Consider the following 19,054-nt stretch of genomic DNA (forward strand, 5'->3'; position numbering starts at 1 on the left):
TTGTAAACATCTGTCCTTTCTATTTAAGTGATGTATCACCATTTTCTTCTATATATTAAAAAAAAAGCCAGTTCTTGCGGCATGGGTTTGCTGAAGCTGGTGAAATGGTTGGGTTTTGTTGACAAATCATCTTGGTCTGAATTGCTGACATTTCTCAGCCCTCTGCTGGGTTGCACAATGTTGTGCAACTTTATGTGGAAATAAATGAGTTTATTAGCAATGAGTTGTGTGCTTGTGGCTGTGTCCGTGTGTGATAATAAGCATCTTTTGTGGGTACTTACAGCAATAATGACACCGCTTTTTTTTCAGTTCACGCTTTACCATAAACGATGCCATTATTCATTTCAGCGGGAGCCTCTGACCTCAAAGAATGTTATGAGAGCAGCCTGTTGACACAGAGCAATGGACAGTCGGCTCTGAGTAAAGTCCTCCGCTGGCAGGACTGTGGTGGCTGAGCAGATGGCCTCTACGAGGTTGGTGGCGGTCACAGTTCCACGTTAAACCGTCCACATCTAGCACAGTTTTGCCACCCTAGACCCACGTGTTTTCAGGGACTGCAAAGCGCAGTGTTTTCTGCAGTCCACCTTCCTCATCGTGGGGGTGAGCCTGTGCCTCCTCTTCTTGGGGACACTCAGCTGATGGACGGTCCCCACCCTCATGGAGCGCAGTCCCAGACAACCGACCAGACAAGCCACTGAAGGTGCTCAATCCCCCAGGTGGCAGGAAGGATCCCAGGAACAAGCCCAGGGCCAAACGGTTGAGCTCAGGGAGGGCCGGGGGCGGGGGGGAGCTGCAGTTAATCCAGGTTAGCGGGGAAAGCTTTGAGGGCGGTAAGCTCCGAATGCGTGCACGGCAGGGCTGGAGGCCGTGGTCAAGGCAGAGGCACAGGGACAGGGCTCTCATTTGCCTGGTGGGTCATTTGGGAAGTCCAGGGGGAAGGAGTTCCGGGAATGGAAGGGAAATGAAACTGTCTGAGAAGCAGGCCAGCTGAGATTCCCTCAGGGAAACAAATCATTCCGATCTGCCTGAATCTCCAAAGCGTTTTAGATAAGACACCGCAACAGAAGCAGGCTGGGGCTCCATTCAGCAGCGTGTGCGTGTGTGCCCGCCGCAGGGCGCTGGTTGGGTGTTGGGGGAGGACAGAGGTGAGTAAGGGGTGGTCCTGCCCCGAAGGAGCGCGGTCTGCTCAGGGATGCGCTGGGATGGACTGTTTCAGGAAAGCCGTCAAGGGCTGGGCTGGAGGGCTTCTAGGGGCGCTAGGGAAGCACAGAGGGGTAGCCCCCAACTTGACCTGGAGAAGAGGGTCGGGGGCGGGGCTGCGGGGGAGCACAGCTCAGTGTCAGACGAGGGATGGGGCTCGTTGCAATAAAGAAGGCTGCGCGGGGCGGGGACTGCAGGAGTGGGATGGGTCTTCCATGTAGAAGGGGTAGCTGGAGGAGAGGATCTTTTTTTAAAAAAACACCAATTTTTAAAAATTAAAGTATCGTTGAGAGTTTCCATTGTGGCTCAGCGGTAATGAACCCTGCTGGTATCCATGAGGACGCGGGTTTGATCCCTGGCCTTGCTCAGTGGATGAAGGATCCAGCGTTGCTGTGGCTGTGGTGTAGACCGGCAGCTGCAGCTCAGATTCAGCCCCTAGCCTGGGAACCTCCATATGCGACAGGGATGGCCCTGAAAAGACAAAAAAAATAAGTGTCGTCGACTTACAGGAGGAGAAGCTCTTGTACATGAATCGCCCCTGATAGTTGCTAACTGCCTTGGCCCCGCTGGAGCCTCCGGTTCGACTTAGGATCAGCTGGGGTGGCGTGGGGGGGCAGATTCACCTGGGCCTCCGGCAGGGGCGGTGTTTCCACAGCAGGAGCTTATCCGTGGTAGCGAGAGCCCGTGGGGTGTTGGAAGCCAGGCACTAGTGTGGCGGGATTTTGGAATAATCCCCCTGGTAGTGGGATGAGGAAGGGCAGGGACAGCCGGGAGCAGTTACGAGACTGTTCTAGAGGGACCTTTTTAGGACTTGACTAAGGGCAATGGCAGTAAGGATGGGAAGGATGAGGGGACCAGAAAGCCTCTTTCACATGACATCTGAGGGTGCTGGAATTGTTAGGCCGTGGAGGGCTCGGGGGTGGAAGACGTCTGGCGTGACCTTGAGATTTCTGTCTTTGATGGCTGAGTTCACAGGGCTGCCTCCCTCTCCCCCCCCTGGGTTTGACAGTTTGGGGCCTTCTATGGTGGCATCTGTTGTCAAAGAAGGAGATCTGGAGTTCCCTTTGTGGCTCAATGGTTAATAAACCCGACTGGCATCCATGAGGATGCGGGTTCGATCCCTGGCCTCACTTAGCAGGTTAAGGATCCGGTGTAGCCATGAGCTCTGGTCAAAGATGAAGCTCAGATCTGGTGTTGCTGTGGCTGTGATGTAGGCCGGCAGCTGTAGCTCCGATTAGACCCCCTAGCCTGGGAACTTCCATATGCCACGGGTGTGGCCCTAAAAAGACAAAAATAGAAAAGAAGGGATCTACTTGATTCCACCCGCTCCTCCTTTGATTGTCAGAAACTCAGGGCTGGTCCTGGCTCCATCCATCCCATCCTCATAGTGCTGTCGCCACCAGCAGGAGAGGAAGCCTCTCACAAATTCTGCTTCCTCATCTGCAGGTGATGACAGTGACACCTGCCCTGAGGGGTGAGGCCCGCTGTGCAGGTGTTGGGGAGGGGCCATGGGGTGCTGGGCTCCTGGTGGAACCCGGTGTCCTGAGAAGCCTCTCTCTGTCCATTCGCTCTGCTTGGCTGTGTTCTAGAACGTGGGCAGAGGTGCAGCTCTGCCCCAAGGATCTCGTCTCACCACAAATGCTAACAGAGCAGACACTCCAGACCAGCAGAGACAACTCAGCATTTCCGAGGGTTTGCGGGTTTAACTTTGAGTCAATGTTATTCTAACACCTTTCAGTTCACTGAATATTTACAGTGCATCATAGGTGGCAGATAGAGGCCCCAGGGCCTGAAGGAGCCTCAGTGCCAGCAGCATTTCTTCTTGCAGCTCTAGGAAAGCCACAAGGATATTGCTCCCTTTGGCAATTTTTTTTAATAGTTGAAAATTTTAAGCAGATTTAAATGTTTTATGTTAAAAAAAAGAAAATGAAAGGAATGAGGAGGCCACAGCAGAATCATCAGGAAAGACACTAGTTGCAGTACGGAATACATGAAAGTCAAAAAGAAGCTAAAGAAAGGATGCTTTTCCTGCATCTCCCTGTTTCCCCCCCCCCAGCCCCCGCTGCCCCCCAAAGCTTGCCAGAAGCCAGCATGTCTCCGAGTTCCCAGACAGGGAAGAAATAGATCAATCAGAGAAAAGTTACTCAAAGTGCCCTCTGACTGACACTGTTACCTCCTGGTAACTGCCGAGAGCCGGTGCCAGGTGGAGCCAACATTGGTCCTTCCAGAACAGTCAGAAGGGTTCCCATGAATTTTTTTTTAATGTTGGAAAAACCAGTCAGGAGAAAAAAAAAAAATAGAAAAGTTTTTTCTCCCTCTTGTTTTAATATCGTTTTCAGTAGCACAATGCATTTAAAGTAAGGCATAGTTTCCTCAGAGTCATATGGCCTCAGGACATGATTTAGATGGAAAATTTAAGTAAGATTAATGCAATTTATTATCCGACAGGATATCCCTACAAGCCACACTATTTGGCTGAATTTTAGATTCCCAATCTAATATTTCAGATGAGATTTCCAGATGGGTGTCTTATTCCTCTATTAGTTTAGTCAGGGTGATATAGAGTTTGTAAAACAGCAGAGGTTAAACTAGTTTTAACACTTGATTAATCATTGAAATTACTTTGTTACTGTTTGAATTCATTGACTTTTGTTTATTAAGTAACTCCCTAAAACCCAAAGCCAACACAAACTAGAGGCACATTTCCAGCTTTGCTAATTTATTTGATGACCTCTTCAAAGGAAATTTTCTAAAAAGTAGTGAATTTATGGTTACATTGAAAGGCTGCTCAATGCTTGCTCCTTGCTTTTCAAAAAAGTAACCGGTGTGTTTATGAGACTGAGGAAAACACCCCCACCCCCACCCCCCGACCCGTATTCGAATTTCCTGGAACATTTCTGGGCAGATAAATCTTAAAACAAGTCGGATGGATAATTATCAGAGCTTTTGCTACTTCCATTAAGAAACAGGATAGTACAGAAACGGAGGTGAGAAACCACACATATATTCTACCGTTTTATAAAACCATTGGCAAGTCTATTAAGGGCGGTGACTTCCAGAGCCATCCACGCTGGACGGAGGATGAGCTGTGGGGAGAGGACCTCAGACCATTCAAAACTCCAGGGCAGGACTGGGCTCTTAGCGTGGAGGGGGCGAGGGGGGGGCTGATTCAGAAAATGGACCAAGCTCCAAGCCGGAACTTGTTTTCGGGATATGAAAATTTCCTGAAGTCTGGGTTTGCTAAATTGATTACAATCTCTTTTCAGAGGCCTATCAGGAGCAAACCAGTGAGTTGCAGACATAAATTTGAATTCCAGAGTCTCCAGCTAACCCAGCTCATAAATGAATTCCTAAATGCTGACTGAGCCAGGGGACTCAGCTTTGGAAAACCACTTGGCAGGAATCATTAGTTTCAAAATGAGATGAACTGCTCTATTGAGCCCTCATTCAAAACTTTACAGAAATGCCAGATTTCCATAAACACAGGTTTCCTTGAATTTCCAGGGCTTTGATTAACTGGTAGATGAGGGTGTCTCACAAATACAGATTTGTAGGCAATATTCAGCTTGGACGAGACTGGGAGCTGGAAGCCAACACAAAGTATGCCCTCTTCTTTCGAAGATGTCTGCTCTTCCCTTGTTTTTTTAGAAAAAGCCCTTTTTGTGATGAGGAGAGTTTGCAGAATTAAAAATTAGTCTACCGTTGAAAAAGTGGCAATAGGTCATATTCCTGTCATTTATGTCATCATCGGTTAAGCTTTTCCTGACTGATTGACAGCCTGCTGCTTTATGGTGTGGCTTTAATGCCCCAAAGGAACAAGAGAATTAGAAAATACGCTGCTGTCTCTGCTGAAAAAGCCATAAAGTTGTGGCTTCAACTAAGTAAAGCAATTGCTTGCAAAGAGACATTTTCTTGTCTTAATGTGTTTTCATTTTTCCTCTTATGGCGGTTTTTCTATATTGATCCTGGCATATTAGGCAGAAACTACCTATAATTGGTGCAATGTGGATCCACAAGGTTCAATGTTTGGGTGGTTGTTTTTCTTTCTTTTTTCTTTTTCTTTTCTTTTCTTTTTTTCTTTTTTTTTTTTTTTTTTGCTTTTATATTCAAGTTAATAAAACAAAATAAATTTGGAGGGTAAATAGCGAGTTTCTCTGTATTCTGAAATCCATTTCCTTCCAAGGAGTGAGTTTGGAGCCCAGCAGTGGCCTGAGATAGAACCCAGATTTCATTGCCTTTTGTGGGCTTTTCCCATATTTCTTTCCGTTCCTGTTATTTGTCCATAGGGTTTTCAACATCAGAGATGATGCAAGAAGAAAATGTTAGGTAAGCTAGTTAGGCTTCCTCAACCTGGACGAATCTTTTGTTCTGAATGGAGGAATTTAAAATGTATGCAGTCACTTGTTTTATTAAGTCCAGATTGAAGCTTAACTTAAAGTAGGGTAAAAACATCCACAGTTATCAACACGTTCAGGTTCAGTTTTAACCTATTTCTGGGTAGAAACTTATGTGCTTGTTGAAATGAATTGACTCTTACAGGTGGTTCTCCAAAAATTCAGCTTCCGTGATTAATGTTTTATAGTTCTCGGCATATAGGTCCTTTGCCTCCTTGGTCAGGTGTGTTCCCAGGTATTTGATTTTTGGGGTGCAATTTTAAAAGGTATTGTGTTTTCATATTCCTTTTCTAAAGTTTCATTGTTAGTATATAGAAATGTGACTGATTTCTGAATGTTAATTTTATGTTTTGCTACTTTGCTGAATTTGTTGATCAGTTCAAGCAGTTTCTGGGTTGAGTCCTTAGGGTTTTCTATGTATAGTATCATGTCATCTCCATACAGTGACAGTTTTATCTCTTCTCTTCCTATTTGGATGCCTTTTATTTCTTTTGTTTGTCTAATTGCTGTGGCTAGGACTTCTAATACTATGCTGAATAGCAGTGGTGAGAGTGGGCATCCCTGTCTTGTTCCAGATTTTAGTGGAAAGGCTTTCAGCTTTTCCCCATTGAGTATTACATTTGCTGGGGGTTTGTCATAAATGACTTTGATTATGTTCAGGAATGTTCCCTCTATACCCACTTTGATGAGAGTTTTTATCATAAATGAATGTTGGACTTTGTCAAATGCTTTTTCTGCATCTATTGAGATGATCGTACGGTTTTTGACTTTTCCTTTGTTACTGTGGTGTATAACATTGATTGATTTGCTTATGTCGAACCATCCTTGTGCACCTGGGATGAATCCCACCTGGTCGTGGTGTATGATCTTTTTGATATGTTGTTGGATTTGGTTGGCTAAAATTTTGTTGAGAATTTTTGTGTTTATACTCATCAAAGATATTGGCCTATAGTTTTCTTTTTTGGTGGTATCTTTGTCTGGTTTTGGAATTAGGGTGATGGTGGCATCATAGAATGTCTTTGGGAGTATTCCTTCTTCAACCTTTTGAAAAAGTTTAAGGAGGATGGGCACCAGATCCTCTTTGTATGTTTGGAAGAATTTGCCTGTGACGCCATCTGGTCCTGGACTTTTATTTGTAGGGAGTGTTTTTATGACATATTCAGTTTCATTTCTAGTGATCAGTCTGTTCAGTCGATGTATTTCTTCTGGATTCAGTTTTGGCAGGCTGTAAGACTCTAGAAAGTTGTCCATCTCTTCCAGATTGTCAAATTTGTTGGCATATAATTATAACATTAATCAAGGAAATTAAAGAAGATGTAAAGAAATGGAAAGATATTCCGTGTTCCTGGATTGGAAAAATTAATACTGTAAAAATGGCCATACTACCCAAAGCAATCTAGAGAGTCAATGCAATCCTATCAAATTACCCATGACATTTTTCGCAGAACTAGAACAAGCAATCCAAAAATTTATATGGAACCACAAAAGACCCAGAATTGCCAAAGCAATCCTGAGGAACAAAAACCAAGCTAGGAGGCATAACTCTCCCAGACCTCAGGCAATATTACAAAGACACAGTCATTAAGACAGTGTGGTACTGGTACCAAAACAGACAGACAAACCAATGGAACAGTATAGAGAACGCAGAACACCTATGGTCAATTAATCTTTGGCAAAGGAGGCAAGAACATAAAATGGGAAAAAGACAGTCTACTCAGCAAGCATTGCTGGGAAACTTGGACAGCTGCATGCAAATCACCCTCACACCATGCACAAAAATAAACTCAAAATGGCTTAAAGACTTAAATATAAGACAAGACATCATCAAACTCCTGGAAGAGAACATAGGCAAAACATTCTCTGACATCAACCTCATGAATATCTTCTCAGGTCAGTCTCCCAAAGCAACAGAAATAAAAGCAAAAATAAACCAGTGGGACCTAATCAAACTGACAAGCTTTTACACATCAAAGAAAACCAAAAAGGAAACAAAAAGACAACCTACAGAATGGGAGAAAATAGTTTCGAAAGATGCAACTGACAAGGGATTAATCTCTAGAATATACAAGCAACTTATATAACTCAACAGCGAAAAAGCCAACAACCCAATGGAAAAATGGGCAAAAGACCTGAATAGACATTTCTCCAAGAAGATATACAGATGGCCAACAAGCACATGAAACAATGCTCAACATCCCTGATTGTTAGAGAAATGCAAATCACAACTACCATGAGATAGATACCACCTCACACCAGTCAGAATGGCCATCATCAATATGTCCACAAACAATGAACACTGGAGGGGGTGTGGAGAAAAGGGAACCCTCCTGCACTGTTGGTGGGAATGTAAGCTGGTACAACCACTATGGAGAACAGCATGGAGGTACCTTAGAAATCTATACATAGAACTACCATAGGACCCAGCAATCCCACTCTTGGTCATATATCTGGACAAAACTTTCCTTAAAAAAGATGCACACACCTGTATGTTCATTGCAGCACTATTCACAATAGCTAAGACATGGAAACAACCCCAATGTCCATTGGCAGGTGATTGGATTAGGAAGATGTAGTATACATACACAATGGAATACTACTCAGCCGTAAAAAAGAATGAAATAATGCCATTTGCAGCAACATGAATGGAACTAGAAACTCTCATACTGAGTGAAGTAAGCCAGAAAGAGAAAGAAAAATACTATATGATATCATTCATATCTGGTATCTAATATACAGCACAAATGAAACTTTCCACAGAAAAGAAACTCATGGACTTGGAGAATAGACTTGTGGTTGCCAAGGGGGAGGGGAAGGGAGTGGGAGGAATTGGAAGCTTGGGGTTAATAGATGCAGACTATTGCTTTTGGCATGAATTAACAATGAGATCCTGCTGTGTAGCACTGGGAACTATATCTAGATACTTAACAACAGAGCATGACAATGGGAGAAACAATTTTGTATGCATGTATGTGTAACTGGGTCCCAAGGCTGTACAGTGGGAAAAAAAAGTGTGTTGAGGGAAATAACAATGAAAAATAAATTTAAAAAAAAAGAAAAGAAACCGTGTTATTGCAAAGATGAAAAATAATAACATACTGAAAGCATATAGCACAGTACATGGCATATAGTAAGCGCTTAACAAATAAGACATTAAAATTATTATATGCACTAGTAAAAGAAAATTCAGCTTCCAGTTATAGATGACAGTGATAGAAGCCACCCCTAGAGAAAGCATCTTACAGCAGAGTTGTGCTCCAGGCCACAGGAATGGCATAAACATTCCTGAAAAATTCAGAGCATGAGATGTTGCCTAAGAATGATTAGGAAGACCTATAGTAGTTTTTTTCCAAATAAGACAGTTTCAATAGTTTCATCTGAGATTTGTCATGATAGAAACCCTCTTACTGGGGCTCTGCTGAAGCCTTTGCCCGCGGTACCCGGTAAGCAGCCTAGAGATGACCCAGGGGTGAGGTTGTAGATGGATCCGTTATCCTCCCCCTCCTGCCCTTCCTCCTTCTCCTCCTCCTCCTCCTCCTCATTGTCATCATCGCCATTGTAGTCATTTCCTGCCCTTAGTGACTAATTTAGCAATTAGCCAAGCAAAACACACATTAGCCTGTTTCGCTGTCTTCTTCTCCTCCTCCTTCTCCTTTTTCTTTCTCTTTCTCTCTTTCAAGGACTAAAACCCAAGAAGATGAGAGTTCCAAAACGGTCCCTATAGAATCCCACACAAAGGTGTATGTGCAAGGGGCTGGGCTCCGGTGAGAAAAGTAGATGCAGAACTGACGGGCAGGTAGTCCTGCATCTGACTCCTGGGAGGACTTCTGGGATCAGTCCCGGGAGCCTCCTAACGTTCCCGAGAAGCTCCATTCCTGCAGATAACAGAATGAGATGCCCCAGAACCGAAGGGCAGAAAAAGTGTGGGGAGCCTGAGCGGGAACGTAAGAGGATGTGAAGTGAGGATAAAAGAAGACAGCCGATTCCACTCAACGATAAATCTGATTTCCATTCCACGCTATGGGCAAAATTCATTTGATTAGAGGAACAAGAGGCTTTGCTCTCGGAGCTCTCAGGGTGTGTGTCCTGTTAATGCCGAGAGGGTGAGTTGCTGTATGCACGCACTTTTTCTGTCACTTGGTCATTCTCCTACGGAGTCTAGGACACCTCCGATGGTTCATCCTTTCTTTCCATTGGAGTGTCTTGTCACCTGCTGCCTGCTAGCTCCTACAGGATGACCGCTGCCATTCTTACTGCTCCGGTTATCCTCCATGGAGGAATTGCATACCTGTGCATAAGGTGCCTTTTTTACCTTCCTTCGTTCTTGGAAAATTCTTTTTTTATTTTTCATTTCTTTTGGTTGCAGGTTTTTTGTATCTTCAGCAGTGTATTAGGTCCCAGAATTCCAATGGAATTTCATCTACAGAGGAGACTATTATTAGTCAAGGGGTCCTAAAGAAATATGAATTGAAAATGAGGCAGATTCTGTGAAGGTCAACTGCATACAGCACAGCCAGTGCCTCTGGTCTGCTCAGGACAACTGCACTGAGTCTGAGGTTTGGTCAGGAATTAAGCAGATGAAGAGGGCAGTGAGAAAGTTCTGGTGAGGGAGCCAGGCTGTGCAAAAGCATGTGCTTTCCGGGCCAAAACCATACTGTGGCCTGTGTGCGGAGGTGCTTTCATCGCCTCTGAGTTGAAATTTGTCACCTGGATCTTGGAACCAGTTCTACCACCTGTGCTCCAAGTCTCATATGGCCTCTTAGGCAAAAGGGCCCTTTTCCCTCTGGATCGAATCCCTCAATATGCTCCATTAAGAAAAGAAAATCAGGAGTTCCCGTCATGGCTCAGTGGAAATGAATCTGACTAGCATCCACAAGGACGCAAGTTCAATCCCTGGCCTCGCTCAGTGGGTTAAGGATCTGGTGTCGCCGTGAGCTGTGATATAGATCCCAGATGTGGCTCCTATCTGGGGTTGCTGTGGCTGTGGTGTAGGCCAACGACGACAGCTCTGTCTCGACCCCTAGCCTGCATATGCCATGGGTGCAGTCCTACAAAGACAAAAAAAAAAAAAAAAGGAAAGACAATCAGTATATGGGGTAGGGCAGAAACACAAAAAACCAGCAAGCACAACTTTATTGTCAGGGAGTCAGTCTCTGTCCTTCCTTCAGACAAGCAGCATATACACAGGGCCACCACCAGTGTGTCTTTTCAATCTGTGAACACATGGGTCATTCTGTTGATTTGCCTCTGGGGGCATTACCACTTTTAACCTGGAGGTCTCTCTTTAAAAAGTGACGCCTTCCTCACCTCTGCAACCTACCAGACTCCATCTTCTTTGTTTTAATTCCTTGACTTTTATTTTTCTATTCTTTTAGATTTTAATTTTTTTATTAGAGTTGATTTACTAGGTTCTGTCAATTTCTGCTGTACAGCTAATTCCTTGACTTTCAGATTTGACCTATTTTATTGCTTATTTCATCATAGATTCAGTTCCTCTAAAATTCCGACTTCCCACCCCAGAACCCAGATCATGCAGCCTTAAGCTGTCTTCCTTCCACTTTGATCCATTGTCCTGAGCCCTTTTGTCCCTGGAGGGTATTCTGAAAACAGCCCCCTACCCGGTCGTCGCCAGTGAGACCTGGTCACCCATCTCTTTGTGTGGTGGCCATCAAGTCACTCTGTGGTGAAGAGCAGCTGTTTTGTCAGCTATGTTTTAATGAGGTTATTGTTGTTGTTCTTGTTTTCAAAATAGCACACACTAGCTTTGGAATATTGCAAATTAAAAAGAAACAGAAATAGATGAAAAAAATACATGCAGAAATGACCCATAGTAAATATTTTTGTGTACTTTCTTCTAGTATATAAATATATATATATTTATATTCATATAAATACATAGTATATACTTTCATTTAATACACATCATAAACATTTTCCATGTCGGTTAAATTATTTGTAAACATTATTATTATTATTATTTTTTAATTTTTTGCTTTTTAGGGCCACACCTGCAGCATATGGAAGCTCCCAGGCTAGGGGTTGAATTGGAGCTACATTGCTAGCCTAAACCATAGCCACAGCAATGCCAGATCTGAGCCACGTCTGGACCTATGCCCCAGCTCATGGCAGTGCCAGATTCTTAACCCACTGAGTGGGGCCAGGGATTGGACCCACATCCTCATGGATACTAGTCGGGTTGTTTCCACTGAACCATGATGGGAACTCCCTGTAAGAATTATTTTTTAACAGCTGTTAATATTATTATGTTGCAGTCAGGTTCTTAACCCACTGTGCCACAGTGGGAACTCCTGTAATGTGTATTTTTCACTTTATTACTTTATTACTCATTTCAAAGAATTTGATTATGACATGTGTTGGAGTAAGTATCTTCATTTCTCTTCTGCTGGACATTTTCTTAATTCCTTGGGTATCTGTGTTTATAATTGCATAAGATTTGGAAAAGTTCTGGTCATTATTCTTCAATTATTTTTCTTCATTCTTTCTTTTTTACTTGGGATCGATTACTCATACATGTGGTGGATTCATGTTGTCCTACAGCTGACTGATAGTTTGTTCATTTTCTTCTGTACTGTATGATCTGCTGTTAATTCCATCCAGTATGTTTTTCATCTAGAACATTGTATTTTTCATTTTAGAACCTCAAAGTAGATCTTTTAAAATATTTTCCAGAACTATCCTTCCATAACTATCTCCCGTGATTTCCCTAAATATCATCATGGATACTTTTCATAATCATTATTATCACGCTGTTGCTTTTCTCTACCATCCTAAACATATGAGGTTTATTTATATAACTGGTTTCATCTACTGATTTCATTGTCTGGGTCCTTTCTGGATCTGTTTCTATCGACTCATTTTGTTCCACACCATGCTTGGTGATTTTTTTTTCCCCCATGGGATGACAGAATTATGAACTTTGCATTGTTGGGTGCTAAATGTATTTGTTTCATTTTTTTGGATCCCTTTCTATATTTTTGAGTTTTGCCCTGGGATATGCTTCAGTTATGTGGACATAGTTTGTGGCTTGCCCTGAAGCTTTGTTAGAAGGACCCAGAACAGATTTCAGTCCATGGCTAAGTTAGACCCCCTCTGCCTCAATACTCTCTGAGGACCCTATCGAGTGCCTCGTATGTTCTGAGGTCGGCATTTTCGATTGCCAGGGCTGCCCTAACAAAATACCACCTACTGAGTGATTTACATAATACAAATTTTATTTTCTCATAGCTCCGGAAGCTGGAGGTCCAAGATCAAGGTATCAGCAGGGCTGACTTCCTCTGAGCTCTCGCCCCTTGGCTGGTAGACGGCTGCCTTCCTGCTGTGTCCTCACATATTCTTTCCTTTGTACCTGGAGATCCATAATGTCTTGTTGTGTGTCTGCATTTCTTCTTCTTATAAGGACATGGGTCATATTGGGATAGAGTGTACTCAAAAGGGCTCAGTTTAACTTCATCACCTCTGTAAAGGCCCTCTCTCAAAACAATCATATTTAAGGTATTGGGAGTTTGGGCTGAAGCATATGAATTTTGGAGGGGATACAATGTATTCCAAAGCAAGGATTTTCTATTCCAGCTTGGGGAATCACTATCTCTTCCTAGTTTTGTGGGAGCTTGGGGATTGCTCTGCCTGTTCTTTCCCTGGCCTTGCAATTTCTTCATCAATTTTTGCAGATCAATCCTCAGCCCAAGCCTCAAGGGGTTCTCTTCCTCTGAGCAATATTTTCTCCTTCCTTTGTCCTCTTCCCTGTGAATTCCAGCCGTGTTGGGCTCCGCTATCTCAGAAGGCTCTCTTCTTGACTCAGGGCTCCTCCAGACTCTGTGTGGCCTTCCCTCTTACACTTGACCTTGGAAGCTCCTGATGGGCAATAATTTGGGGCGTCTATGGGGCTCACCTTGTTTGCTTCCCTCCCCCCAGGGATCACTCTCCTGAAGTGCCTGTTGTCTGAAAATGATGATTTCGTGTGTCTTTCCACTTATTTAAGTTGGGATGATCACTCTAGTTTGTCACTCTCATATCAAAGGTGGAAGTCGGCAGAACTATTCTTATTATACCATTAGTATGCACACATGTAATAATATATCTGCTTATAATTTGTAAATCTTTCCTGAGATCTTGCTCTGTCCTAGATTCTATATTAGTCACTGCAAAGAGTTAATAAGACATCTCACTGGTCCAAAGAAATTGCCAGTGTAGTGACTGGGCAAATTTATATACAGATGTTTACAAAACTAAGCCCTGGTGGATTTTTTAATGGTCACTAATCCTTATCCCCGTATGCATTCTTCTTTGCAATGCGACTTTGCCATTTTTCTCCACGCCGTAGAATTTGGACTAGCCTTCTGAAGTGGAAACGATATCGTGTGAGCTGTGCAGCTCGAGCCTCAAGAGACCTCTCAGCTCCCACTTTTGCCCTCCTGGGATGCTATTCGGAGACCTCCATGCAAGGACTACAGGGTGGCCTGAAGGAGGATTGAGGTCACGTAGAGGACAACCATTTGCACCAGGGAGCCCAGCAAACCTTCCAGTTGAATGCAGCATCAGGAGTCAGCTTAGAGGAGATTAGCAAAAAGTTATCCCAACCGACCCACAGAAACATGAAAAAAAGCCAACCCATTTTTCTCAAGCTGCTGAATTTTGGAGTGGTTTGTTCACAGAAAAATTTAACTGAACCCAAAGGGATAAGTTACTTCTTCGCAAAGCATTTCCACGATCGCTCCACTCTTAGGAATAGCTGCTATCTGCGATATCTGATGCGTAGATTTTTCAGGCCATTCATCTGAAGCTCGATACACATTAGTTTTTATGGCTATGCACTGCACAGTCTTTCTGTTGTGTGTCCTTGAGAGAGAAGCTTTTCAAAGGCAGGGGAGGAGTTCCTGTTGTGGCACAACAGAAACGAATCCGACGAGGAACCGTGAGGTTTTGGGTTCGATCCCTGGCCTCACTCAGTGGGTTAAGGATCTGGTGTTGCCATGAGCTGTGGTGTAGGTTGCAGATGCAGCTTGAATCCTGTGTTGCTGTGGCTGTGGTGGAGACCAGCGGCTATGGCTCCAATTGGACCCCTAGCTTGGGAAGAACCTCCATATGCTGTGGGTGCAGCCCCCCAAAAAGACAAAAAATAAATAAGTAAATAAAGGCAGGGGACTTTTCTTAGTGGCATTCTCAGGGCTTTGGTAGAAATGATCGTTCAAAAACTATCTGATGAGATTTGGAGTTCCCGTCGTGGCACAGCGGAAACGAATCTGACTAGGAACCATGAGGCTGCGGGTTCAATCCCTAGCCTCGCCCAGTGGGTTGGGGATCTGGCGTTGCCATGAACTGTGGTGTCAGTCTCGGACTTGGCTCAGATCTGGTGTTGCTGTGGCTGTGGTGTAGGCCGGTAGCTGTAGCTCCGATTAGACCCCTACCCTGGGAACCTCCATGTGCTGTGAGTGCGGCCCTAAAACGACAAAAGACAAAAAAAGAAAAACTATTTGATGATATTGATAAAAATACCTTTAAAAATCACCTTGTAATAAGTTTATGAATTATCCTGGATATCTTGGTTCAACAGATCCTATAAATACTTCATGAAGAGCCTATGAAGCATTAGGCAACATGCTTTCAAAAAGCCTTATTGTTGTTATTACCAGTCTAATTATTATTCAGTGATCACAGTAACTCTGTCAGTTAGTATTCTCATTTTCTAGTCGTGTCTGAGTCTCAGAGCAGTGAAAGCCTTCAAACAGGTACAATTCACAGTGGCAGAGCTGAGATGAAACTCAGATATCTTAAAGAATAGAGCTTTTCCAGTTCTTGCTGAGAAATGGGCAGGTGAGGTGACTTAGGAGTTGTGCCTGGGGACACTGTGGTGCCCCTTCCTCCAGGGACCTCGGTGGGAAGCCTTTCATAGGAGATAGAAACGAGCATCGGGTTGCTGGGAAGCAGAGGTTATGGGAACATACCCCATGCGGGCAGCAGACCCGCCTTCCCTCTCTCTGAGCTTGCCTTCCCCAGAAGGAGAGGGTTGGCCTGAAATCCCCTTTATTTTTTGACCATTTGACTTGTTTGCTGACTGTGCCCCCATGGCCTAGTCTCAGGGCCACCCAGTGGACCTCTTTCCAGCCAATTCAGTTAAGATCCTTAGGGAGCAAAAATGGCACCTGGCTAGAAAAAAATGGCTAGTTTTGAGGCAGTGCCTTTGGTGGTGTCGCTGCAATGGTACTGTGCATATGAAGCTTCGGAGACCTTCTGGGAGAAAAGCAATTTGGGTCAACCTCATGACCATGTGGCCGTGAGACTCCCACATCCAAATGACAGAAAAATATATGGACGCTTTTCCTTGTAGTTCTTCCTTTAGAAACAACCCAGGATCCTTTATGGTACACATGGAAGTAAGTCTAAGGGAAAACTGGGGAAAAATGAGGGCGGGGAGTGGTTATTGGTTTTCAACAGACTGAAAAACCTAGTTGCGTGGATGCTGGAGAACTTATTTTTTCAATGAACAATGATGAAATAATAATGTTAATTATAACTAACGTATAGTAAAAGCTAACTAGTTACAGATTCCATGGGTTTATTAGGAGTGAAAAAAAAAAACCAAAACAATGGATATATTTTTGCTCATGGAATTTGCAACCTAGTGGAAGGAGTAAGAGTTTAAGCAAAGAAACACACAAATAAATACATAATTACAAATAGTGATAAGCGCTGCAAAGGGAAAACTGAGCACTTAGGAGAAAGAAAATATGAGGAATGTGAAAATTGGATTAGGAGGTCAGGAAGTCATGAGATCAGACACGAATGAGCCTTGGAGCCTAGAAAACTAGACCCAGTGGAAAGAGTTTAAATTTGTGGTGGGCATAGGAAAAGAAAAAGACATTAAATGCTGGGAGATAAAGTTCTACTGTGGCTCTCACATGGGTGGCGAAGGAGCCTCCAGCTCTGCGAAAATTGCAGAAAGTGAGAAGACCGGTTCCTTGCGAGAGGTCAAGCAGCTCGAAATGAATTCCCCAGGTACCCATTAGAGCTGGGATTCCACAGCCCTGACTGACCTCTACTTAGGATGAGTAGAATTTGGGGCAGGTAAAAAGCCATTGTGTAGGAGGGGGCTGCCACCATCCTCCCCAGTGTAGCCTCACACAGGATTATGCCCTGACTTGAGTGACAGAATTCCTATTTCCTGTGAAATAAGCCTGAATTCCCGAACAACTGAAAAATAGGTCCTCCAGGAACCATTTGATGAACCACCAAAGAGAACCCTCACCAATCCCGGAGACCACAAATAGGCTAGTTGTACAGTGAGTCACTGCCCTCCGGGGGTCAGGGTCCCCCTCGGAGGAAAGAGGACAGCCATGGCAAACAGCTTCCTGAGAAGCGGTTCATCGACGGCTCGGCAAAAAGCATCCCTCCGTTTCTGGCAGAGTTCACGGTCCTTGGCACTGCAGTGCAAGATCAGCGGGACGCAGGCGGGTGGCAGTCTGGAGCGACTCTCAGTGGGAACTGGCCGAGCATATAATTATATCATGAGTCAGGCTCTCTCCAGGGATGTAAGATGACCAGAGGAAAATGAAATAACATTATATCCCACATGAATAGAGGGGAGAAAGCTGACTCCTGAGAAAGAATACTCAGGCTGAGAAGTTTCCCAGCACTGAAATGTCCTGTGCTGTCCTCATGCCTCTTCTCTTAAAAATGAGGGGATTGTTGAGCACATAGATGCCTTTGCCTGAAACCTAGCGATGCCAAGGACCGAACCATCTGCTTGCATAGATAATCTCGATACCAAAAAATTCATTTAGCTGGAAAATGCCTCGTGATGTTTAGTGCTAACAGAGCACTGTTTATTCAGGAAGACATTATACTGACAAATGTGGTGGTGGGAATTAAGAAATACTTTTTTCTCGCTAAACCACTTCCAAAGGTATATTTTTATGGATCCAGGAATAGCCGCCTGTTTGTCTTGCTTGTGCTCGTTTTCCCTCTTGTTTCTTTTTGGTCAGCATCCAAAGAATTAGCCTCTTTGCACAGGGGCAATGCGGTGGCCAAAGCCAAATTAGTCTGAAAGGCACCCGCTCCCCTCCACTGCCTCTGCCTGCTTCCCAGATGATATAATCAGCCAGGGGACTTTTCATCAGCTCGCCAAAGAAAAACAGTTAAGGGGCAACCTCATCAGCCGGGGTTATGTGGTTAGAGGCATCAAAATAAGAGTGACACCCTTTTAAGATGACTTTCCAATAGGATTATGTTAGACAGAAACTGCAGAAAGCAGGAGGTGCTCTGGGTGAGAAAAAAAAAACAAAACTGATTTTTGATGTTTCCCTGGCCTCACTCCTTTGCAATGATGACCAGGGAAACAAGTGGTAAGCTGGAATTTGTGGTAGAATTTTTGGGTGCCTCGAGGACAGAGTGCAGTGCAAGGCGGAGGCTGTCACACAGTTTTGGGGAGTGTCCATCAACAGCAGCATTTAGAGTTCAGTTTCTATTGGTTCAAAGTCCAGTGCTCAATTAGAACAGTAAAGTTATTTACGTGGGGTGAAGTATTGCAGTAGAAAGAGGGGATGTATTTGAAAGAGGGTCTGGCTTTTAGTTTCATATTTACCCCTGGGAGGTGGCCGGCCTTACTGGGAAATTGTCCTCTCAATGAAAAGTGGGTAATAAGATTAGAGGGACCATACCTATGCATCTTTATCCTCAGAAATAAAGGCAGAGGCAATTTGACATTCATATCACTCCTGTGTTAATGGTCCTGAAATGCTGGTACCCAACAGTCAGTCACCATGTACTGACTTGATATTTTTGGGTTTGCTATGGGGGGGAACCAGAGCCCTCTAGGGATTCAAAATGAAGGGCCTTGTAAGAAAAAGCCTGGTCAATGTACAGATTTCTATTTTTTCTTTTTTTTTTTTTTTTTTTTTGCTTTTTAGGGTTGTACCCATGGCCTATGGAGCTTCCCAGGCTAGGGATCAAATCGGAGCTACCGCTGCTGGCCTCCACCACAGCCACAGCAATGCAGGATCTGAGCCACGTCTGCAACCTACACCACAGCTCATGGCAACTCCAGATCCTTAACCCACTAAGCAAGGCCAGGGATTGAACCTGCAACCTCATGGTTCCCAGTTGGATTTGTTTCCCCTGCACCATGCCAGGAACTCCCAGACTTCTATTTCTTAATGAAAGAACTCTGTTGGGAATGGGAAGAGCTGCCCTCATCCCCTCGTCACTCCCTACCCAACCAACACTGAAAATCTGCTCTGTGGTGGTAGCAGTGTTTAGAAAACGTAGCTAACTGGTCTCAATGGATCATCAAGTGGGGCACCATCTCCCTATCCCCTTTTCATGGACCATAATGGTTTTCATTGAATTCCAACCATTAGAAATTCAGTTCTTTGAATACTGCAGCGATTTCCTAGTTTTCAAAGTCATCTAGTACCCAATCTCTTCTGGCATTTTTTTTTCTTGCATCT

The 19,054-nt window shown here is 44.0% G+C and overlaps 1 long non-coding RNA gene across 1 annotated transcript in view; it reads left to right on the plus strand.

The window, feature by feature from the left end:
* LOC110255631 overlaps positions 926–19,054 on the plus strand; it is a 114,109-nt gene continuing 95,980 nt past the window's right edge. Inside the window, exon 1 of the long non-coding RNA XR_002336201.1 lies at positions 926–1,145. This is a non-coding gene — a long non-coding RNA (uncharacterized LOC110255631). The remainder of the gene's footprint in view (positions 1,146–19,054) is intronic.

Source organism: Sus scrofa, chromosome 10 (assembly GCF_000003025.6).
Source record: "Sus scrofa isolate TJ Tabasco breed Duroc chromosome 10, Sscrofa11.1, whole genome shotgun sequence".
In the NCBI taxonomy this organism is placed as follows: Eukaryota; Metazoa; Chordata; class Mammalia; order Artiodactyla; family Suidae; genus Sus; species Sus scrofa.